At 45.8% G+C, this 25395-nt stretch overlaps 1 protein-coding gene across 3 annotated transcripts in view; it reads right to left on the bottom strand.

The window, feature by feature from the left end:
* LOC115657543 (interleukin-22 receptor subunit alpha-2-like) overlaps positions 1–25395 on the bottom strand; it is a 72143-nt gene that overhangs the window by 7537 nt on the left and 39211 nt on the right. For 2 of the 3 annotated variants that reach the window (XM_030575530.1, XM_030575528.1), the window contains one exon: positions 16143–17624. The exons of the other annotated variant lie outside the window; for it this stretch is intronic. The gene's annotated coding sequence lies outside the window, so the exon portion shown is untranslated. Of the gene's footprint in view, positions 1–16142; positions 17625–25395 lie in introns of those variants that run through there. 3 annotated transcript variants of the gene reach the window in all.

Here is a 25395-nt window from a genome sequence, read left to right as displayed (position 1 = left end):
CTTAAGTCACTGGGTTTTGGAACCCATGTCCCTTGTCCAGCGAGTGCTACTTAGTTGACAGAGAGACCCTCTATCATAAAACAGTTTCATTGTCCTTGATTCAAATAATCAGGGTAACAACACTTTATTCCTCCTGCCCCAATAACAGAGAAACTGGGGATCCCACAGCTGCCAAAGTGACCATTTGGGGCTGCTGTGGGCTCATGCTAGGCGGGGTGGGTGTGCCTATGCAAACAAGATCAACCCCTGAAGTTTTTTTCCCACACTTGCCACATTTCACCACCAGATGTCAGGGTAGAGCTCATCCTGTCTCTCCTTACATTTACTTATTACCCACTGACCCATGTAATGTTAGTAGGTTGTGTAGGAGAGGGCCATCTCAGCAGGAGCACCAGGAGGCACTGAACCTGATGGGAACATCATGCCAGACACACAGGGAGGGTTAGAACCACCCACTGCCCCATCTCTTTAGGGTAATAGCCATGCTCTTCACCCCCTGCATCTGACCAGTGAGCAGACATGACTGTGCGTCCTCCTCAGCTGCTTTTGTACCCAAGGAGGCCCAGCCCAGCAAGGTCCTGCTGTCAGCAGAGCATGACATGTGGGAAAGTGGAGCAGGAACTGCCTCAGGTAGGATGGTCTTGGTGAAGGTGTTTGGTGGGCCCTGAGAGACCAGGTTTGTATTCTTGGTGCTGCCTCTGCCAGTGATGTCCTGTGTGACCTTGGACAAAGCCTCAGTTCCCCAGCTGTCACACAAGGATAATAATAACCCATTGTGCCGGGGTAATAAGAACCCATCTCTCTCTCTCTCACATACACACAGTTTGCTTGTAAACAGCCTTACAGAGAGATGTCTCAACCTAAAAAAGGGAAAACTGATGACAAACACCGCCAATTCCAAGATAAGTAGACTGTTGATTATTTTGTCGCTGAGTACAAACAGACTGCCTCATGCTTGATCTGCAAAAACAAAGCTGCTGTTTTAAAAGTCTACAATATCAAACAACATGACACAGCGAAACATGCACAGCAATATGATAAATATCAGGGAGAAGAGAGAGAGAAGATGGTCTGACAACTGAAAAAAGAATTAGCAAAGCGGCAGCAGCAGCAGCAGTAGCTTTTTCAGAAAGCGAGAAAAGAGTCAGAATCAGCAGTTTTGGCAGGTTATGTCATGAGTGAAATGATTGCTAAGTGTGGGAAGCCATTTACTGATGGTGAATTTATTAAACAATGCTTTATTAAAGTCAGTGAGATAGTATGTCGCGATAGGCTGATATTGCTGAAAACAGCTTTCCTATCTCCAAATACAGTAGCAGAGCTTATTCTTGAGCTCTCTAAAGATATCGATGGGCAGCTCATCGAGAAAAGCACAGCTTTCCACACATATTCAATCACACTTGATGAGAGTAGCGATTTGACTGACAGTGCACAGCTTGCCAGATTTGTAAGAGGCGTTGATGAAAACTTTGCAGTAACTGAAGAATTGCTCAGCTTGTCAATAATGCGTGGTAGAACAATGGCCAGTGAAATTTTTCACTGCCTCACAGAAGCACTGGCACAACACGTTCTGCCATCATGGCACTTGTTAGCAGGCTTAACCACTGATGGGGTTCCAGCAATGATTGGTCAAAAAACCGGACTGGTAGCACTAGTACAAAGAAAGATGGCTGAGTAAAACACTGAGCAATCAACAGCGTTACACTGCATCATTCACCGACAAGCACTGTGCAGTAAATCTTTGAAATGTGACACCGTCATGTCCGTTGTGGTGAAATGCATGAATTACATTCACTCCAGGAGCTTGCAGCACAGACAGTTTCGTGCTTTCTTGGAGGAAATTGAATCTAAATATGGTGACTTGCTCTACTTCACTGAGGTGCGCTGGCTAAGCAGGGGTTCTACTTTAAAGAGATTATTTGAACTGAAAACAGAGGTGAAAAGATTGATGGAAGAAATTAAAATGCCTGTACCACAGTTTGAAGATCACAAATGGATGACAGATCTTGCTTTTCTTGTTGATGTAACACAAGGGCTGAATATCCTAAACCTGAAGCTGCAAGGTCCAGGCCAGGTGGTGTGACAGCACTGTGTGACACTGTGAGAGCATTCACAACTAAACTAAAATTGTGGACAAATCAGATTTCTCAGGGGAATCTCACTCATTTCCCAGCATGCAAGTCACTTGTGGAAGAGCTCAGCTCTGACACACAGTTCAGTGGTTCTGAATATACTACTAAGCTTGACCTGCTTTTGCAAGAATTTGATCAGTGGTTTGCAGATTTCAGAAAGCACAAAGAAAGCTTCGATATATTTGCTAATCTATTTTGTGGTTATGTGGAAACAGCACCATGTGATTTACAAGTGGAACTCATTGATATGCAATGCAACATATCTTTAAAGACTAAATTTAGAAAAACTGAGGATGTCACAGAGTTCTTCAGACAACTACGACCATCCTTCCCAAATCTTTGCAAAACCTTTAGAAAAATCATGTCCTTGTTTGGCAGTATTTACATTTGTGAGAAAGTTTTTTCCACAATGAACATAAACAAGTCAAAATACTGAACACAAGTATCTGATGCACACCTTGCTGCAATCCTGAAGGTTTCAACTGCTCAGTCACTGAGGCCAAACATCAACAAACTGACAGAACTGAAGCATTGCCAGGTGTCTGGCAAACACTAAAAACTCTGGCAGGTGGAGAGTTGTATGAAGTTGTATAACAGTTTTATTATTTCTAAGAAATTCAAAATAAAAAATACAATATAGACGTTTTCTTTTCTGAACACCATCTTCAGTGACATCATTGGCTCTCTGGGAGGATTTGAGGTCTGTCATTGTCCTTTAGGTAAATTGAGTTTGAGACCTCTGGTCTAGATCATACTTAGTTTTGTCTTGAATGCAGGGGACTAGACTAGAAGACCTCTGGAGTCCTATGATTCTATGATTTTCTAGTCCTACAATTCTATGGTTTTCTAATCTAGCTTTTCCCAGAATGACTCTGAATCTCTGATCACACACTTCACCACCGAACCCCCTAGCCTGTAAGCAGGACCAGGATGAAATGCCCTTCCCTCCTCCCTGCCCCTACTCTAAAAGTGACAGTTTACAATCCCATAGAGCTACCTTAATATGTTCTGTAGCCAGTGGTAGTGGCTTCTCATCTTCCACAGAAATGCTAGTGTGTGGCTGGAAAAAGGTGGCATGGCTCAGGTGTCCCTCTGTCCCTGCCTATTCCAGCTGCCAGAACAGGCCCCTGTGGGCTTTGGGGAGCCAGTATAAAATAGAGCTTCCCTGAGGCTGCTCTCACTTGTGTCAGAGAGTCGAGGATCTGGGTGGGAGGGGGGTTGCAAAAATAATTTAATGCAATCCAAATCTTTCAACAAGCACAGCATAGTCTGAGCTCTCCTTCTCCTAGCCCACTGGCCACAAATGGATGCAAGAGAGACATGCAAGAAAGGAAATAAATTTGATTGATCTGCTGATTTAGCCACACCCCATTGACTGCACATGGCCAATGCCCCTTAATCCAGAGGACTGTCCTACATTGTTTCCCTGTTTTCTGTTTTGCCTCTCATACCCATCAGAGGTCGCTAGAGTTCTCCCATCCACAACTGCAGAGGAGAAGCTCATTAGGGCTTGCTTGGACCAGAGTCAATGCAATGAACTGAAATGCCCATGGTTGTTCTAAGCACATCTCAGCCTCACTTCCACAGGCACTGGACCAGCATTTCCACCTCTGAGATACAGGAAAAGCAGACACTGGAACCGCTGAGAGGCAGGAAAACCAGCCAGTGGCCAGTCCTCACCCATCAGCAGAAAGGGGCCTTGTGCTGATGCAGCTAATTATTACTAAAGTGTTTTAGAGAATGATCGTACACATACACACATTTATGTGTTATTTTAGCATTTGTCTTACTTTATCCTAACCTGGTGCCACAGTCTGGACCATGGGGTGTGAACCTGGTGCCTGGTGCTGCAGTCTGGACCTTGGTCTGGACCAAGGTTATGTTTTAGTCACAGATATTTTTAGTAAAAGTCATGGACAGGTCACGGGCAGTAAACAAAAATTCACAGTCTGTGACCTTCCATGACTTGTATTATATACCCCTAACTAAAACTTGGGCTGTGAGTACTCTGGCAGGGCGGTTCAGGGGTGCTGATGGGGGCGGGCAGAGGCACGTGTACCAGGACCCCAGCTGGTGTTGGTGGGGGTGGGCAGCAGTAAGCTGCCTGGGACCCCTGCTGGTGCTGGAGGAGGGGTGATGGTGAGAGGTGCACGGCCCAGGACCCATGCTGGTGCTGGAGGTGGGGAGACTTGGCAGGGCTGGCAGGTTCCCTGTTGGGCTCTGCATATGCCTGAAGCTCCTAGTGGGAGGGAAGGCCAGGGGAGTTTCCTGCAATGCCCGCGCCATGAGCTCCAGCTAAGAATCTCCTATTGGCTGGGAATCGCAGCCAATGGGAACTGCGGGGCTGGTGCCTGGGAGTGCAGGCTGCGCACGAAGCTCCCTGGCCCCTCTGCCTAGGAGCTGCAGGGACATGCCAGCTGCTTCTGAGGAGTCTCCTGCAGAGGTAAGCACCACCCCGCACTCCAACTACCCACCCCAGCCCCAACCCCAACCCCTTCCCACACTCAAACTGCCCCAGCAGTGGCCAGTGCTGCTGACCAAGAGGCTGCCTGATCTGCTTGGACAGTCACACGGGCTACTGCAGAAGTCATGGAGGTCACGGAAAGTCACAGAATCCATGACTTCCGTGACAGACATGCAGCCTTAGGTGTGAGTTGTAGCACTCTACCATGAAAAAAAACACAGCACATTAAAGCTTTTAACCAGCAAGACAGTAAAAACCTGGCCATGTGGCCAACTTAGCTGGGACCAGGGAGAATATTCTATGTAAATCTTCAATGGGGACATTTGCAGCAGGGGCTCTATCACAGTTAGCTGGAGACTTTCCCATGAAAAGACCCTTTGTCAGGCTGGCAAGCCAGGAACTTCAGAAATGGAAACATTATCATAGAATATCTGGGTTGGAAGGAATCTCAGGAGGTCATCTAGTCCAACTCCCTGCTCAAAGCAGGACCAATCCCCAGGCAGATTTTTGCCCCAAATCCCTAAGTGGGCCCCTCAAGGATTAAACTCACAACCCTGGGTTTAGCAGGCCAATGCTCAAACCACTGAAGCAGCATCTATGAAAAATTTGTTGCAGTTACTACCCCACTAAACTGCAAAGCCCAACAGGTCAGGGATTTATTCTATTAACCTATCTATTGTGCTGATGTATTTGAGTGCTTCACAATCTGTAATATATTAACCCTCAAAAAACCCCTGTGAGCTAGGGAAACATTGTTCTCGTTGTTTGAGGGGGAGGCACAGAGTGGCTAAGTGACTCAGCCAAGGTCACAGGTAGTCTGGGGTAGAGTAGCAACTTAAACACAGTCTGCTGACTCCTAGGCCAGTGCCTGCCCCACTGGACAACTCTTTCTGCCAATCAGTACTAAGCAGAGTGATAGTGACCTGCTACAGCTCTGTGGCTCAGGCTGCCAGCAGCTGGTATTACAGCTGCTGCCTGCATGGCCCGGGGAAGGAGTGGGAGTTGGCTGGGCTATTTTAGACCATCATGGCTTCATATTTGTTGATGTAAGCAGAGTCAGGATGCGCTCTACCCTGACATCTGGTGTGAATTGTGACAAGTTGTGGAAAAGAACTTTAGGAGCTGGTCTTGTTTGCATAGGCACACCCACCCTGCCTAGCATGAACCCACAGCTGTCTAAATGATCACTTTGGCTGCTGTGGGATCCCCAGTTTCTCTGTTATTGGGGCAGGAAGAATAAAGTGTTCTTACCCTGATTATGTCAATCAAGGCCAGTGGAACTGTTTTATGACAGAGGGACTCACCATCAACTAAGTAGCACTCACTAGACAAGGGACATGGTTTCCAAAACCCAATGAATTGAGAGATGTTGGGTCTGGGTCTGGGTTCTTGTCTAACCAGTTGTGTGCTGCCCCCCCCCCCTCTTTGAATAATGCAGCTAATTTTGATGCTATTAAGAGTCTAGTTACAGGTTGCTGTGCTGAATTTGTTTAGAGCCAATGGTGCACCAGCACTGGGGGTCCCCTACTACAAGCTGAAATCACTAAAGAGCTAAAATTACTAAGAGCTGAGATCACTGAGTGCTGTGTTAACAATATAGCTTCAGGCTCCCCCACTAGTTAAGTGGCTGGCAGAGCAGAGCAGTTTGTGGGATGGTTGGAGCAGCCTGTGGGAGGGCAAGCGGAGTGAAGTAGCTCATGGTGAAGGCTGCAGCAGAACCCCATGGAAAAGTAGGGCAGTTGGCCTTGGACCATGTAAGGTGCTCCTTAATGCCCCACATGCCCATTCTGGGGTGATCTTTTGGGTTGTTGGACTTAAGACCCTGAGGGGAAAAGGATACACCCAAACTTACTTGGGGGGGGAATCTTTTGCTTATGGTTTGTGTTATGAATCCTGTTTATAATGTTTCCCCACCATAATGCCGTATTGTTTCCCTCCTTTAAAAGGATTTTGCTACACTCAGACTCCGTGCTTGTGAGAGGGGAAGTATTGTCTCTTAGAGGCGCCCGGGGGGTGGTATGTAATTGTCCCAGGTCACTGGGTGGGAGCTCGAGCCGGTTTTGCATTGTGTTATTGAAATGGAACCCCTAGATACTGAACACAGCCCTTGTTGCTGCCAACTCAGATGGGCAGAAGAGTTACATTTACAAAGCACCTGAGAACCAGCCTAAGGAGAAGACTATCCTCTCAAGCGTCTACACCAGCGTGCTTCCCAGCAGATGATTCGATGCAGATACAAAGCATGGGGGTACGTGGGGGTGGTACTTGGTGGGATAATACACGTGATTGGAATGTTGGTGTGGATGGGTACAGCTTGCTCAGGAAGGATAGACAGGGGAAAAAGGGAGGAGGTGTTGCCTTATATATTAAAAATGTACACACTTGGACTGAGGTGGATATGGACATAGGAGATAGAAGTGTTGAGACTCTCTGGGTTAGGCTGAAAGGGGTAAAAAACAAGGGTGATGTCTTGCTAGGAGTCTACTACAGGCCACCTAACCAGGTGGAAGAGGTGGATGAGGCTTTTTTTAAACAACTAACAAAATCATCCAAAGCCCAGGACTTGGTGGTGATGGGGGACTTCAGCTATCCAGATGTATGTTGGGAAAATAACACCGCAAGGCACAGACTATCCAATAAGTTATTGGACTGCATTGCAGACAACTTTTTATTTCAGAAGTTGAAAAAGCAGGGGCAAGATTAGGATATGGGAATAAAGGGAAACAAGAAGACTTTTTATCAGTACATTAGAAGCAAGAGGAAGACCAAGGACAGGGTAGGCCCACTGCTCAATGAGGAGGGAGAAACAGTAACAGGAAACTTAGAAATGGCAGAGATGCTTAATGACTTCTTTGTTTCAGGCTTCACTGAGAAGTCTGAAGGAATGCCTACCATAGTGAGTGCTAATGGGAAGGGGATAGGTTTAGAAGATAAAATAAAAAAAGAACAAGTTAAAAATCACTTAGAAAAGTTAGATGCCTGCAAGTCACCAGGACCTGATGAAATGCATCCTAGAATACTCAAAGAGCTAATAGAGGAGGTTTCTGAGCCTCTAGCTATTATCTTTGGAAAATCATGGGAGATGGGAGAGATTCCAGAAGACTGGAAAAGGGCAAATATAGTGCCCATCTATAAAAATGGAAATAAAAACAACCCAGGAAACTACAGATCAGTTAGTTTAACTTCTGTGCCAGGGAAGATAATGGAGCAAGTAATTAAAGAAATCATCTGCAAACACTTGGAAGGTGGTAAGGTGATAGGGAATAGCCAGCAAGGATTTTTAAAGAACAAATTGTGTCAAACCAATCTGATAGCTTTCTTTGATAGGACAATGAGTCTTGTGGATAAGAGAGAAGTGGTGGATGTGGTATACCTAGACTTTAGTAAAGCATTTGATACGGTCTCGCATGATATTCTTATCGATAAACTAGGCAAATACAATTTAGATGGGGCTACTATAAAGTGGGTGCATAACTGACTGGATAACCATACTCAGAGAGTAGTTATTAATGGTTCCCAAACCTGCTGGAAAGATATAACAAGTGCGGTTCTACAGGGGTCTGTTTTGGGACTGGCTCTGTTCAATATCTTCATCAATGACTTAGATATTGGCATAGAAAGTACGCTTATTAAGTTTGCAGATGATACCAAACTGGGAAGGATTGTGACTGCTTTGGAGGACAAGGTCATAATTCAAAATGACCTGGACAAATTGGAGAAATGGTCTGAGGTAAACGGGATGAAGTTTAACAAAGACAAATGCAAAGTGCTCCACTTAGGAAGGAACAATCAGTTTCACACATACAAAATGGGAAGAGACTGTCTAGGAAGGAGTACGGCAGAAAGGGATCTAGGGGTTATAGTGGACCACAGGCTAAATATGAGTCAACAGTGTGATGCTGTTGCAAAAAAAGCAAACATGATTCTGGGATGCATTAACTGGTGTGTTGTAAACAAGACACAAGAAGTCATTCTTCCGCTCTACTCTGCGCTGGTTAGGCCTCAACTGGAGTATTGTTTCCAGTTCTGGGCACTGCATTTCAAGAAAGATGTTGAGAAATTGGAGAGGGTCCAGAGAAGAGCAACAAGAATGATTAAAGGTCTTGAGAACATGACCTATGAAGGAAGGCTGAAAGAATTGGGTTTGTTTAGTTTGGAAAAGAGAAGACTGAGAGGGGACATGATAGCAGTTTTCAGGTATCTAAAAGGGTGTCATCAGGAGGAGGGAGGAAACTTGTTCACCTTAGCCTCCAATGATAGAACAAGAAGCAATGGGCTTAAACTGAACCAAGAGAGATTTAGTTTAGACAGTAGGAAAAAGTTCCTAACTGTCAGGGTAGTTAAACACTGGAATAAATTGCCTAGGAATTGCTGTGGAATCTCCATCTCTGGAGATATTTAAGAGTAGGTTAGATAAATGTCTATCAGGGATGGTCTAGACACTATTTGGTCCTGCCATAAGTGCAGGGGACTGGATTCGATGACCTCTCGAGGTCCCTTTCAGTCCTAGAATCTGTGAATCAAGGCTGTAGCAGACTGGGGTTAGGATGGCTGCATTACTAATGCATGCTGAAGCCTTCATGTAAATTATGCAGGTCTTCCCGGAAGTGTAGCATTGACAATAGTCAGGCCTGGCTGAATGACAGGGTAATGAAACACAAAGTCTCAGGACTAGAAATGGCACTAACAGAGAGTGACTAGGGGCTCCTAGTCTAATGAGTGAAGGCATTTGTTCAAACCCTGCCAGGGCATGAGAGAGCAGGACTTAATTCTGCAGCATCGTGATTTATACACAAGCTCATTTAGTGCCTTTCTAGAAATTTAAATACTGATTAACCATTTCCTAGTCAGTCATTGCTAGTAAAGCCGCCCCCCTGCCTTCCTGGACGTTTTTCTCTTTTCTCTGAGGCCAGTACAATTAGCTTCTTGGCACTCCAGCAATTCAGTTTTATCAGAATTAGTATTAGTATAAAAATACCCTGTACAATATTTCTGAGCTAGCTTTTCTGAGTAGGGCTCGCTTCAGCTGCTTTTTCCTATGTTCTTTGATCTGGCAACTGCAGGAGTCAACATGCAGATCACTGAGCAGACAGCAATGGAGAGCCAGACCAAGGGGTTTAAGATGAGTCAGAGTGCACACAAGCCTGATTTGTCTCCTTACATTACTGTTTCAGGAGCTGTGGCCAGAATGAATCAAACCCACCCCAGGGCTGACTCAAGCCCTCTAGGGACCCCACTTGCCAGGTCTGAGGCCAGGCTGCAGCCCAAAGGTCTATGGACGTCAGGTTTGTATAATATTTGGTGGTGCCCAGAATGGGTCCCAGGCCACCCTACTCCACTCTGCCCCGCCAGCTCCCGGCATTGCTCAGGGGAGGGAGTGAAGCCAGGATTAAGAGGAAGGGGTGGAGTGGGGCAGGGCATAGGCGGAGCAGGGTTGGGAAAAGGTGGGGTGGGGCAGAGCAGAGCAGAATGGGGCAGGCTGGGCCAGGTCACTCACTGCTGCCAGCACCAGGCCCCCCTCTAGCCCCTGAGAACACCCTGGACCCCGCATCTCCCCAAAGTGCAGGGCCCGGGGTGGTTGCCCCAATCCTTCCTATGGACGGAATGGCTCTGAAAATATAAGCCCAAACATTGGTGGAGCTGGGCCCACCTTCCTGAATATTGGTGGAGCACGAGCAGCACAGGCCTATATAACTCACGCCTATGCAAAGGTCTACATTGCTATTTTCAGCCCTGCAGTGCAAGCCCCAGTCAGTTGACCCTGATGCTGAGACTCGCTGCTGGGCGAGGTTTTGCTGTGTAGATGTCCCCTGGGCCTACAGTACTGCAAGCCTAAAGAGACAAAAAAATCCAGAGTCAGATCCTCAAAAATCATGAGCTTGCCCCAAAAATCCTGAGGACTTTTAATTTTATTTTACTATTAAATCAAATCAGGTTTTTGCAGCCTGGCTTTTTAACTTCCTGCTACTCTGCTTGTGTGAGAAGAGAGGGAGGATTTCAGGGTGAAATATCAATCTCTATTGCATGTCTCTCCCTGACTGCTCAGCTGGAGACTTCACTCACCCTCTCCTCACCCCTGAGCTAGGAGAACTGCTGGCCAGTCCCCATTATTCCACACATAGCAGCAAAACTCCTTTGCCTTCTCCTGCCATCAGACTTCTCTACTTGTTTCCCAGCAACACCACTTCTCCAACTCCCTGTTCCCCTGCCACCCATAGCCCCAGGACCCTCTCTGTGCTAGGTCATACATGAAGGCAGGACAGATCTCTGTCCTCGGCCCCAAGGCTTTCTTCCAGCATGCCCAGCCCTGAAAATCACAGGGTCCCATCTTTGCGACAGTTTCTCCAGCAGGCACTAAAATGATGTGTGATCAGTTCACAGGAGCTGACAATACTGCTCCCTACCCCAGCTGCTCAGAAGGGACACTCTTCCTCACCACTGCCTCCTTCAGCCAACCTCCTACCCCCTCATTCCTCTGCACTCCTCTGCCTTCCCTTAATCCCTACATACCCCTGTATCCCCTCTCAGCCTACCTCCTGCCCCCAACATCCCTCCAAACCTGATTCCCCTCTTTGCTCTTGTCTTTCTATATAGGTTTTTAGACCATACTAATCCCTATAGTGGTGAATGCCTGCCAGTAGTGCATTAAGCAATGTGACCACACATCTGTCATGTGCTATTTGTTCTCTCATGCTCTCTACAGGGGGAGAAGTGTGTGAAGTTGAATGTATCATTTGGTGAGTGTTTTGTATGGGGTGTTTTTGTTACATACACCTGTTACCATGTGTTTCTGTTAGAGAGGACGGTCAAAGAAATGCACTTTGCCCTGAGAGCAGAAGGCAAGGAGGTTTGCAATGGTCCTTAGCCCCTAGGGGATGTTCATTCAACAGTCTTGGACTGGCCCCCAGAGAAAGTTGTGTCTAACACAGAGACAAGATTAACACCTATTGCTAGGATTCCATCGGAACAGAGGAACCAAGCTATCAACCATAGTCTTCATCCTGGAACTTTAGATGGTCTTTAGGTAGCCATGGAGCACTTTGAAGATAATGAGCAAGACCTTAAACTTGATATTTAGCATGTGTTCAACTCTGTTGTTTTTATTAGGTTTTCTCTGTAATGCTTTTACCTTAAGAATAAATGTGCTTGCTTAGAAAGTGCTGAGTGGAGACTTGTAACTGCAGGAAATACACTGTCCGTAGCCCTTGGGGAAAATTCAGCACACAGACCCTGACCATTGGGCAGACTGGCTCGCTGGGGATATCACAGCATAAGGCCAGGAGCTGTGCACCCTTAAAGCCCACTGTCAGAAGGGAGGGGGGAAAGGGTTCCTGCCCAGAGACAGGTGATGCCTGGAGACCCAAGACCTGATGGAGCACTCCTGGAGTGGACCATAGATAGGTGCAGTTCCTCTGAAACTGCAACAACTGGAAACTAATGGGCAGGATCCCCTGGGAGGCTAATATGAGTGGCAAAGGAGTCCAGGAGAACTGACTGTATTTTATATAAAGCCTTATTGAGGGAGCAGGAACAAATCATCCTGATGTGCAGAAAGAATAGCAAATATGGCAGGCAATAAGCTTGGCTTAACAGAGAAATCTTCAGTGAGCTTAAATGCAAAAAGGAAGCTTACAAGAAGTAGAAATTTGGACAAATGACTCGGGAGGCCTATAAAAATATTGCTCGAGCATGCAGGGGTGTAATCAGGAAAGTTAAAGCACAACTGGAATTGCAGCTAGCAAGGGATGTGAAGGGTAACAAGAAGGGTTTCTGCAGGTCTGTTAGCAAAAAGAAGGTGGTCAGGGAAAGTGCAGGATCCTTACTGAATGGGAGAGGCAACTTAGTGACAGATGATATGGAAAATTATGAAGTACTCAATGCTTGTTTTGCCTCAGTCTTCACAGACAAGGTCAGCTCCCAGACTGCTCCACTGGGCAGCACAGTATGGGGAGGATGTGAGCAGCCCTCAGTGGTGTAAGAACAGTTTAAGGACTATTTAGAAAACCTGGACATGGACAAGTCTATGGGGCCGGATGCAATGCATCCAAGGTTGCTGAGGGAGTTGGCTGATGTGATTGCAGAGCCATTATCTTTGAAAACTCATGGCAATTGGGGGAGGTCCTGGATGACTGGAAAAAGGCAAATATAGTGCCTATCTTTAAAAGGGGAAGGAGAACCCGGGGAACTACACACTGGTCAGCCTCACCTCAATCCCTGGAAAAATCATGGAGCTGGTCCTCAAGGAATTCATTTTGAAGCACATGAGGAGAGGAAGGTGATCAGTAACAGTCAAGATGTGTTCACCAAGGTGAAGTCATGCCTGACCAACGTGATTGACTTCTATGATGAGATAACTGTCTCTGTGGATATGGGGGTAGGGGTGGACGTGATATACCTTGACTTTAGCAAAGCTTTTGATACAGTTTCCCACAGTATTCTTACTAGCAAGTTAAAGAAGTATGGCTTGGTTGAATGAACTATAATGTGGATAGAAAGCTGGCTAGATTGTTGGTCTCAATGGGTAGTGATCAATGGCTTGATGTCTAGTTGGCAGCCGGTATCAAGTGGAGTGCCCCAGGGATTGGTCCTGGGGCCCGTTTTGTTCAATCTTCATTAATGATCTTGATGATGGGATAGATTGCACCCTGAGCAAGTTCATGGATGACACTAAACTGGGGGGAGAGGTAGTTATGCTGGACAGTAGGGATAGGATCCAAAGTGACCTAGACAAATTGGAGGATTGGGCCAAAAGAAATCTGATGAGGTTCAACAAGTGCAGAGTCCTGCACTTAGGACGGAAGAATCCCATGCTCTGCTACAGGCTAGGGACTGACTGGCTAAGCGGCAGTTCTGCAGAAAAGGACCTGGGGATTACAGTGGATGAAAAGCTGGATATGAGTCAATAGTGTGCCCTTGTTGCCAAGAAGGCTAATGGCATATTGAGCTGCATTAGTAGGAGCATTGCCAGAAAATTGAGGGAGGTGATTATTCCCTTCTATTCGGCACTGGTGAGTAGGGTTGCCTAGAAGATTCAGGGGGCCTGGGGTCCTCGGCGTCAGGTGACCTCTGCTTCAGCAGTAATTCGGCAGTGGGGGGTCCTTCCTCTCTGGGACCCGATGCCAAAGTGCCTCGAAGACCCACAGCGGGGGCCCCCACCGCCGAATTACCGCCGAAGACCCAGCTTTTCGGCGGCAAGTCCTGGGGCAGAAGGACCCTCTGCTGCAGGTCTTTGGGGCTCTTAGGTGGCGGGTCCCAAAGCAGAAGGACCCCCCACCACCGAATTACCACCAAAGACCTGGAGCGGAAGATGCTCTGGGGGCTCGGGGCCCATGAGAATTTTCCGGGTCCCCTGAAGTGAGTGAAGGAACCCACTGGAGGGGCCCTGAAAAACTCTCATGGGGCGCCCTGCAGGGCCTGGCGCCTGGGGCAAATAGCCCCACTTGCCCCCCCCCCCCCCGGGCGGCCCTGCTAGTGAGGCCACATCTAGAGTATTGTGTCCAGTTTTGGGCCCCTCACTACAGAAAGGATGTGGACAAATTGGAGAGAGTCCAGCAGAGGGCAATGAAAATGATTAGGGGGCTGAGACACATGACTTACAAGGAGAGGCTGAAGAATTGGACTTATTTTGTCTACAGAAGAGAAGAGTGAGGGAGTATTTGATAGCAGCCTTCAACTGCCTGAAGGGGGGTTCCAAAGAGAATGGAGCTAAGCTGTTCTCAGTGATGCCAGATGATGGAACAAGGAGTAGTGGGAGATGCAGTGTGGGAGGTCTAGGCTGGATAATAGGAAAAGCTATTTCACTAGGAGGGTGGTGAAGCACTGGAATGGGTTATCTAGGGAAGTGGTGGAATCTCCATCCTTAGAGGTTTTTAAGTCCCCACTTGGCAAAGCCCTGGCTGGGATGATCTAGTTGAGGTTGGTCCTGCTTTGAGCAGGAGGTTGGACTAGATGACCTCCTGAGATCTCTTCCAACCTTAATCTTCTATGATTCTAATATGGTTGTAGTGTTTGTGGGAGCTGTGACAGTGTGAATAAGTGCCAACAGCAATGAGAGCAAGTACTGTGGAAGGAAAAGCATAGAGACAAGTGTCTCAAATCTTTTCAGGAAAAAAGAATAGCAAACAGAGAGACAGGAGCAGGAACTAGGAACCGCTGCAGAAAGAACAGCCATTGAAGTTTTGTGAGCAGCAAAATTTGTCTGCTGCTGATCCGAAGCAATTGGAGGTGGTGGCTATGCTGCGCTCATCTGATCTGAGGCAGGATGGGATAGACCCTCCAGACAAGGAGTGAGGAAAGATCCTTTTTCCTCCTACAGGATGTGCTGGTGGCTGAGGAGACAGTGCCATACAAACAGTCCAGCAGAGGTAGCCACAGTGGTCACTGATTACAGGTCCAGAGACATGAAGGCCATGTGGATAAGGCTGCTTGTGTGGGAGGCAGGCCTGGAGCCATAGAACCCTGGTCCCCAGGACAAAGGCCTGGTTCACTCAGGACAAGAAGGTCAAGGCATACCTTTGGGAGCCAGGAGGAAAGACATGTAGACTGCACCTTTTCAGGGCTAGCAGACAAACAGATGTGGGTATGGTGAACCCCAGCACTCTGCCTGTGGTCTGTGTCAATATGGCCACCACAGACAGCTCTGGGATTCTGTGCGAGCCTGTGTTTTGGGATGTGTTACTTTAAACCAAATCCAGCTTTTTCTCTGGGAAGGGCGGAGCAGGTGAATCAAACTCCCGCAGTGGTTCCAAACTTGCAGAGGGAGATGTCAGCCAAAATGCAAACAGAGAAGGGCAGGAGGGGAGTTGAATTTCCCACTACGGGTAACACAGGAACCGAGCTCTGAGACAGCTGGGAAGGAGGGGGAAGGATGTGGGGTGAGAGCTCCTTCAGTAAGGGCCATATCACCCTACCCAATAAATGTTGGAGAGTGGGCAGCACGGATCGTCACACATGCACACACATGGATACTCACATGCAAGGGGGACAGGCAGAACAAGTTCAGACATCAAACGACAGATCCCAAAAAACCACAATATAATCAGTTTTTTAAAAAATTCCTGATTTGGGGACCAATCTCTTGATTTTTGAACTTTTGGGGTTGGCAATACAGTTAAAGTGGCCTGAAAAATGTGGGAGATCTTCATGATCCCAGCCAAAATACATTTTTATGCACTTGATACAGACAAGTCATAATTGTATGCATACATTTATTACATAATAATCACATTCAATTTCTACTGCATGAAAAAAACCATACCTATTTATTGTTATTGACTTTAAATGCAGAGAGAGATGGGCACCAGAATTTCCACTGAGGCAGGGTGAACAGGAAATTCCCTAGCTATAGATATTTTGTTTAATAAATCAGTTAGTTTTAAATGCAAAACATGTTTTGATAAATGTTTTTTTCTTTTATATCCAATACATTTAAGAGTTTTATTTAACATTTCTAATTGAATTTCAATTTCCATCCAAATAGATTTTGACACAAAACGCAAGTAAAAAATTAATCATCATCTAGTAAATAAGAAATGCATCACATTTTGTAACATTATAAAAAATGTGAAAAATAAGAATCTGAGTAAGTGTCAGTTAAGTTATATAATTTCTTAAATCAATGTGTATAGATACAGTGTATACTCCTGGTTAGCAAAAGAAGCATCAAATTTAGTGTTAAGGCTATATTTAGGTGCAAATCATTACATTTTAATGCTTACCAACCAATGAGAATTAACCTTTCCTTAGAAAAATAACTAAAAAGTACAAATATAAAATAAGATTAAAATACTTATTTTAATCAAGGTTTCCTACTTGCTGATTAAAATAATTATTAAAATTGGTGATTCAAATGTCTTCAATTTCAATCAATCCACCCCTGCAATGAAGTGGTAACTAGTTTAAAGTTGCAAAGAATCCTGTGGCACCTTATAGACTAACAGACGTTTTGGAGCATGAGCTTTCGTGGGTGAATACCCACTTCCTCAGATGCATGTTTAAAGTTTTAAATTTTAACCTACTGTCCTTGGCTAACTGTGGAGATTGTCCAGCATAACCTAACAAAACAAACTTCCAAAGTCCTTCATGAGTAGCATTATTGTCTGATGTATTCTTCCATTTCATACAGTTCTGAGCTGCAGAATGTCTTCCTCTTGCCAGACGTTGTTAAAATCATGCTACAGAAGGACCATTAAGCTTGAGTCACCTGCTGAATGTCAGTATGCGAACATGAATGGATGATCTTGAAGTAGTTGTTCATAGCACTAAATCCATGTTCAGTAATGGCAGGCAGTAATTTCACACAAATTAAAAGGCTTTTCAGAGCATCAAGACATAGTTTCACTCCAAAATCTTTGTAAATTCAGGAGGCTTGCAAAATCTCATGAACATACAGCTGAAACTGACAGCAGATTTCCTGTATTTCCTTTTCTCCATGCAAAGCACTTTGTTCTCCAATTGGCCAATATACTGGATCAAGAACGTTTATACTGGCTATGAGCTCTGAGTCTGTCTCTGGGGCAAATAGTTTCTTTCTTGTGGCTCCCCCTTCCACAATGGAAACAGTCTGAAACACACCATCCTCTGCTGCTTTCTGCGCTTTGAATAAATAATCACCTGGTTGTTCTTTCACAGCTTTAAAAAGGTCTACTTGCTTAAGTAACAACTTGTGTGCAGTCACATTACTTACATCATTCTTCTGTAAACCTCTGCTAGTTCCGTGCATTCTAGATGAGCATCATTCATCATTCTCAAGTCTTTCAAAACTGCATTAGATGCTATCTTCATCTTAAGGCCATCATACTTGCTTCTCTCTCTATTATCTTGAGACATGTCTTGGGGGGCTTCTTCAAAGTGCCTATGTGAAGCTGAGTAGGAGTTCCAGGCGGCATTTGCGGTTCTAAAACTTGATGCCACCCAATGGGTGTCAAGAATTTTGCCAATCTTTGGCAATTTAGATCCAGTTTCACTGTCATATCTTTCAAGGGCTCCCTTGTCTTTTAGTGACAGGCTGTAAAGTAAATACAGAGATCCTACCAAAAATATGAAATGGTTGACACCAGAAGTTTCATTAACTGTATCTTCAACAGCCACTCAAGTCAGTGAGCCAACAATGCCAGGTAACAACCAAGATGGTTAATTCTAGCTTCACCAGACTGCTATTTATCCCCAACATTTTGAAAGCTTCATCAAAACATATTCTTACCCAGATTTCTTGAAGAAGAGACTTCTCCGTACCACAACTTTCAAAATATGACAGGAGGTCCCCTTTGATATCCTCAGCTGTCATTTCACTATGCTCAATCAAACCAAATAGTATAGTAATTGGATTAGCTTTATTCCCAAATAGCCCACATAGATAAATAATCAGCATAGAAGAAACATTACTGATGGCCATGTTTTTGTCATCAAAATAGATAGTTTTAGTTTCCTTTCCTTATGTAGCTAACAAGTTTCTTTTTTATTTCTAGAACAATATGACCAATAATGTCTGCAGCATCATGTTGCTTTGCAGAACTCTACCTATTTCAATTCCATTAGCCTCTTGAAGACTATTAGCTTTGGATGATCAACAAAAGTCAATGTTTATTTTTGAAATATAATATGCAGTCCTAAACACTTGGGTAGTAGTTTCTGCATGGCTGGAATTACTCATATGTACTGAGGTTTCTAACTTACCGTCCTGTCTTTTATCATAATTTCTTCTGCTGCAAGGTGTGTTGTGCTACTGGATTTTTTTCAAAGCTATTTCTGTCTAAAACTCCTAGTATTTCAGAAGATGTTATGTGTGTGTTAATCCATTTAGCCAAAAGTAATCCCTGAGGGAGCAGAGGCAGAGATTGGGCGCAGCATAACCCCATGCAACAGGTCCAATACCACGCAAATTTGGCCTGGCTACTTCTCTGTCATGCCAGCAGGGATAGGGATCCACCATTATACTGCCAGCTCTGGTTACTGTCTCCCCATTGGCAGAAGTGCACCCCAACCCACCCAGGGGTGGCTCCAGGCACCAGCACACCAAGCACGTGCCTGGGGCAGCAAGCCACGAGGGGGCACTCTGCCTGTGGAGGGTCTGCTGGTCCCACAGCTTCAGCGGACCTGCCGCAGGCTGCCGCCGAATTCGCAGGACCAGGACCCTCCCGCAGGCAAGCTGCAGAAGGCAGCCTGCCTGCCGTGCTTGGGGTGGCAAAATGCCTAGAGCCGCCCCTGGACCCACCCCACCATAAGTAACGGAGAGGTGGTGGGGCCAATGAGTGGTGTTGTGACCTTGTGCATGGGCTCCTGTGTTGTTCCTCATCAACACAGACTCTGGTTCCATCCCAAGCCACCCAGCTCTGGTTACTCCCTCCCCATTGGTGGAGGGGTGCCACTGCTGGGGGACCTCACCAGAACCTGGAGTACTCCCAGCCCCCTGTCAGACAGTGGGGAAACAGTACCTGGGGCTGGGTGTCGTGGAGCGTGTTGATGGGGAAGCAGAACTGACTCACTGAGTGGAGCAGAACAAGGCAGCATCCATCCGGCTCAAACATAAAAAAAAACCCCAGTTTGGGTCTGCAATCCCCTGTGAGAGCCCTCACTTTAATCACTGCCCATGTCTGGGTGAGAATCGGTAGCTCTGAGAGGTGTGAACCCAGAGCTGGTAGCTCTGAGAGGCATGAACCAAGAGCCGGTAGCTCTGAAGGGTATGAACCCAGAGCTCTGAGGGGTGTGAACCCAAAGCCGATAGCTTGGAGAGGTGTGAACTGAGAGCTCTCAGAGGTATGAGCTCTGAGGGGTGTGAACAGCCCTAGCCTTTCAAAGCAATATTAAAGACACTCAGACATGGTGATGGGACAGCAAACAGCAGCCCGAGAGAGGACTGTGTGTGTGACTGGGCCTGGAGAAGCACCCCAGCTGCTGGGCTAAGTAATGGTAGCCTGCCTCTCTATGAGGGGCAGGTGACCCATCTGATGTTCCTAGGGGGAGAAGAAAGCTCTGGTGGGAGGGGGGAAGGCCACTGCCCCTGCAGATGAGGGGCAGGGCAATGGCATAGGTGGCACAATGAAGCCACGGGACCCCCCGCGTCATGGTGCAGCAAGGGCCCTGAATTGCCTTACCCTAGCCCTGAGCCTAAGTGGCAGCAGAGCTGCTGCCATGTTACAGCAGAACTGGTATCGATGCTCCTTTTCGACATCTCACACCCTGAATCAGCAGTCACATGTGACGATCCCATTCAAACTTACATATATGATGCCTTCTGTAATACACACAGAATCCCTCCAGCACAGACACAGAGCTCTGGAGCAGTTGGACCAGCCTTCTCAGACAGACCCCTGGCCTACGGGCAAATTTGCTGCACACTGACATGCTAAGTCCTGGAAACACACGGCTACTGAGACTGGATATAAAGAAGCCTCCCCCACATCCTCACCACCCCATCTGAATAAAACCACAGGAGCCTTGGCAGTTGCTCTCTGTCTCACAGTGCCAGGCATGACTGTTATTAATCACCGGTACCAGGCATGCCTCATTTTACTGTTGTCTTTAATCTTACAGCTGCTGGAAAATTCGGTGCAGCATGCTTCTAACTGAGCACAGCATGGATATAGCTCGAGAAAGTGAGAAACCCTGTATGTCTCCTCGGAAACTTTGGCTGTTCAAAGGTTACACTGAAATGTCATCAGCCTTTTGTCTTTTTTCCATTGTTAATGCTTCTGTTGAATAAAACACACACACCATCAGCTACCTTATCTATATACTGAGCATAGGACTCGGGTAATTCCCCAGCTTTTGTGAGTAATCCTTCCAAATTCCCACCAGCGAGAAATCCATGCATGTGCCAGCTTCCCAAATGAGACACATTAGTTGTTAAAGCCCAGAACTGAATGTCAAGGTATGTGGGGTCTATACCCAGTTCTGCTACTGAAACACTGTAAGAGCCTGGGCAGGTCATGTAAATGATCTGTGCCTCAGTTTCCCTAGCAGCAAAATGGGGATAATAAAATGGATTTAGCTCACAGGTAACAGGCTATGGGGATTAATTCTTTAATGATTGTAAATTGCGTTGAAATCCTCAGATCAGGGCCGATGAGATGGGGGGAAAGCCAGTACAAATTACCGGGCCTGGTGATCCGGAAAGGGGCCCGGGTCCCGGCTTCGTCAGCCCTGTTAAGCCAGTCCTCCCTTGCTGGGGGGCCCAAAAATTTTTTTTCACTGGGGTCCGAACCCGCTCTCGGTGGCCCTGCCTCAGACAGAAGGTGCTAGAGAAATAGATCACATTAGCAAATTCGGTATCTCACCTAGCTCTCTTTGCAACAGCTGCTCTGCAAGCAGATTGTACAGGGAGAAAGGGAGAGTGCCTCTTTCTTGCTCTGCTCATCTCTCTCCGTCCCCATCTTTCTAATATTATTTTTTTCTAACATTCAGCTGGGCACTTAAGTAACCTGCCAAACGGCAATGATAAACATGGACTCGAGTGCAACACAGAGTCAGTGGAGCTGGTGGAAAATTTCTGCATTCTACTTAGTGAATAAAAAATATTGTCAATATTTCAAATTTTAATTTAAAAAACCCACAGGGAAAAAAATTCAGAAACACTGGGAAATGTCTTTACCCTCATTTTTCACACACCTCTAACAACTACCAAATCTGTGTGTTAATGTCTTTTTGTTTTGTTATTTTTTTGCTTATAGACCAGTCGTTCTGTATCCTGCCAAGAGTTGACTTTTTTTGTTTTAGTTTTGTTTGTTTGCTGTCAGCTATTCTTGCTGCACCTGAATTCAGTTTTAATTCTTAATCTGGGTTGATATCAAGGGTTAGGCATGGTTAGGCAGGGCAGAGACCTGATTGGCCTGATGCTTTAAGTCTGAATTTTAGATAGTACTTTTACCTTGACTTCTAAAGTTGTTGAGCTGGGTCCTGTATTGGTCATATGTTTAGCTGTCATATTCCCTAATGGGTGATGGAAATTTCCCCATCAGACTCTGAGCTTGCCGCATACAGTATGATTATCCTTGATGGCTGGTCTCTGTTACGCCATTCATTTTTCTTTCAATTAGCCTGTCTTCCTCTTCCAGTGAAGATAAGTGTCTGGAGACAGCAGCCACCATACCTATTTTTTTTCTTTCTACTTCAGGACTGAAAATACATCTGGTGACAGATTGGGAGATTTAATCCACTGAGTAACAGTTGCAAACACACCCAAGTGATTTAGAAGCCTGATGTCTTGCCTACTTTAGAAGGTTTTCTTACTTTAATGAGTTATATAGTTAAAGTGGTACAGTCCCCTGGTGTGGATGCCGCTGCACTGGTGAAAAGGTGCTTTACACAGGTAGAGCTACTCCCATCAAGGTAGGGGAATGAGCTGTGCCAAGATAAGGCACCCACACTACAGCTTGTATCAATATAACTATTTCATTAGAAAAATGATAGCTTAACTGACACAGGAAGGATGCTCCAGTGATTAGCTATTCTGGGCTGGGTTCAATTCCCAGCTCCACCACACATATCCTGTGTGACCATGTTCAAATCACTTAGCCTTTCTGTGCCTCAGCTGCCCATCTGTACAATGGGTATGAGAGCCCTGCCCTGCCTCACCATGGTTGTGAGGCTGTTGGAGATTGTGAGGCACACCGATACTACCCTGATGGGGAAATATGTAAGAACCTCAGATCAGTAGTTATACTGGCAGAATGTTGAAGTGCCTAAGTGCCATCGACTCTCATCTCACAGATAAATGTTGTACAATTGTCAAACATAAATGCCCAGATTCTGATCTGCCTGACACCCGAAATGCATTGGCTTCAGCATTTCTCCTTGTTTTCACTGGTACGAGTGAGACAAGAATCAGGTACATCTCACACACATCCACCACTTGAAAGAAACCCACAGGTCCGATCATCCATTTGATAACTCAGCCAGTCACATTCCACTCTGCTGCAGTTTTACAGGTAACCTCAGAAAGTGCCTGTGCACACTGGCAGGAGTCTGGCACATTGCTAACAGCACCCAGTGTTGTACATGGTGGTTCCCCTGGAACCAACCAATCTGAAATTGGAAGTTGAAGGGGCAGGACTGGAAATCTGGGTGCAGGGACAAGGCTGCTTGAGTAGCTGTCAGGAGCTCCAGTGGGCATGTAGTACATAAAGGCAATTACTAGCTCTCTGCTGAAGAGGAGCCAGAGAATTGTGGTGTGTTGTGCACACTCCATGCTGCAACTATAGCCACTTGGGATGGACTCCATCTCCAGGACCTGCTGACCATTCTAAAACTTCACACTCATATCGAACCCTTCCTTGAAGGATCTCAGAACGCTGCCCTCAGGATTAATCAAGCCTTAGAATAAGCCTGTGAGCTGGGTATATAGAGAGACACAGAGAGGTTACATCTCTTGCCTAGGCTCACACAGCAAGTCAGTAGCTGAGCCAGACACTGAACTCATGAGTCCTGATTTGCAATCGCTTGCTCTCCAGCTATGCAGCCCACACTCTCTGCCTTACACTGACTCTTTAATGAGAATAGTTTAGATTCAGCTAGCACTCTTCAGGGCAAAGCACTTTACAAATCATATCCTCACAGTACTGCTCTATACAGCCAGCCTCTGGGTGCTTGGGGAGATCCAGCCAAGGCACAGCCTGCAGCAAAACACAGTCAGCAGAGAAAATTCCAAGTAGAGTACTCAAGTATCTCTTACAAATCTTGCCCAGGGATCCTCAGTGACCAGGCTTATGTTTTAAAGACTCTTCTAAAAGACCTCCCCATGGTAAATTATGTCCAACAGCCTGCCTGAGAAGAATGATAGGCTAAGCTGGGGTGACCTGAGCCTTGGGTGCAAAAGCACCCCCAGAAATCAAGCCTGGAACAGAGCTGAGCCTGCCTAAAATTCAATCTCTATTTCCAGGGAAGCTAGACGTTTCAGACCTGATGCTTGCTACACTAAGCCATCCCTGTGACATTATTGACATGAACTGTGACCATATAGATCATTGTTACAACTAAGGCCCTATAGTTGCACCAAATCTTGTACAAAGGAGGTCAAGTCGGGTGTCTATGGAAAGGTTGTAATTTGCTGGTTATGATTATGCTGTCTGTATGTGTGTGTGTCATTTTTGTATTTGAAGTTATGAATATTGACTATGTACTTGTATCTCAATGTGTTTAATTCTAAATAGCATCTGGTCAGCTTCTTGAGAAAGGACTATTCTGAGTAAGCGCCCAATCAAGAAACACTTAACTGACAATGGACTTTGGGAAACACTAATCCGCATCTGAGCTTTCCTGGAAATGTTCAAACTAACATGTAAATAATGGCATTGGCCTCCAAAAAGCTGAATCGTTCATGGACATGTGACTTGCCCAGGAGCCTACAAACTCCATCTTGTCGCTGTGATTTTGCACAGAAGAACAAAGGGGTTTCCACCCACAAGTGAGAGAATATAAAAGGCTCTGGAAGCCCCTCCATTTTGTCTTCAGCTGGCTCAAGAGATGACCTCTCCACCCCAAAGAGATGCCTGATAGAAACTGGAACAAAGGACTGCAACTACTGGGGGAGGGGGAAAGGAGGAGGAGGGGAGAGTGATTGCTGAACCCAGGCCATAAGTCACAACTTTGGTCTGGAAAGGATTGGGCCCAGACTAGAAAAGAGTCTAGTCTGTGAAAGAAGCTTATTGGGACATCTCTGAGGGTGAGATTTATCTGTATTCAGTTTCCTACTGTATTAGGCTTAGACTTGCATGTTTTGTTTTATTTTGCTTGGTGAATTACTTTGTTCTGTATGTTATTACTTGGAACCACTTAAATCCTATTTTTTATACTTAATAAAATCATTTTTGCTTATTAATTAACCCAGAGCAAGTAATTAATACCTGGGGGAGCAAACAGCAGTGCATCTCTCTCTATCAATGTTATAGAGGGTGGACAACTTATGAGTTTACCCTGTATAAGCTCTATACAGAGTAAAACTGATTCATTTGGGGTTTAGACTCCCAGAAAGACTGCATACTGGGTGCTGGGAAAGTCGCTGTTAACTGAGAAGCCCCTGGGCTAAGCTAATCTTAGTTTCATAGAATCATAGAATATCAGGGTTGGAAGGGACCTCAGGAGGTCATCTAGTCCAACTCCCTGCTCAAAGCAGGACCAATCCCCAACTAAATCATTCCAACCAAGGCTTTGTTAAGCCTCACCTTAAAAACCTTTAAGGAAGAAGATTCCACAACTTCCCTAGATAACCCATTCCAGGGCTTCACCACTCTCTGAGTGAAAAAGTTTTTCCTAATATCCAACCTAAACCTCCCCCACTGCAGTTTGAGACCATTACTCCTTGTTCCATCATCAGGTACCACTGAGATCCATCCTCTTTGGAACCTCCTTTCAGGTAGTTGAAAACAGCTATCAAATCCCCCCTCATTCTTCTATTCTGCAGACTAAACAATCCCAGTTCCCTCAGCCTCTCCTCATGAGTCATCTGCTCCAGCCCCCTAATCATTTTTGTTGCCCTTCACTGGACTCTTTCCAATTTTTCCACATCCTTCTTGTAGTGTGGGGCCCAAAACTGGACACAGTACTCCAGATGAGGCCTCACCTATGTCGAATAGAGGGGAATGATCACGTCCCTCGATCTGCTGGCAATGCCCCTACTTATACAGCTCAAAATGCTGTTAGCCTTCTTGGCAAAAAGGGCACAGTGTCAACTTATATCCAGCTTCTCATCCACTGTAACACCTAGGTCCTTTTCTGTAGAACTGCTTCCTAGCCATTCAGTCCCTAGTCTGTAACAGTGAATGGGATTCTTTTGGCCCAGTCCTCTAATTTGTCTAGGTCCCTCTG

The sequence above is a fragment of the Gopherus evgoodei genome, chromosome 9 (assembly GCF_007399415.2).
Source record: "Gopherus evgoodei ecotype Sinaloan lineage chromosome 9, rGopEvg1_v1.p, whole genome shotgun sequence".
NCBI lineage: Eukaryota > Metazoa > Chordata > Testudines > Testudinidae > Gopherus > Gopherus evgoodei.
Note: the sequence above shows the minus strand (reverse complement) of the source record. Positions and strands in the feature narration are given on the sequence as shown.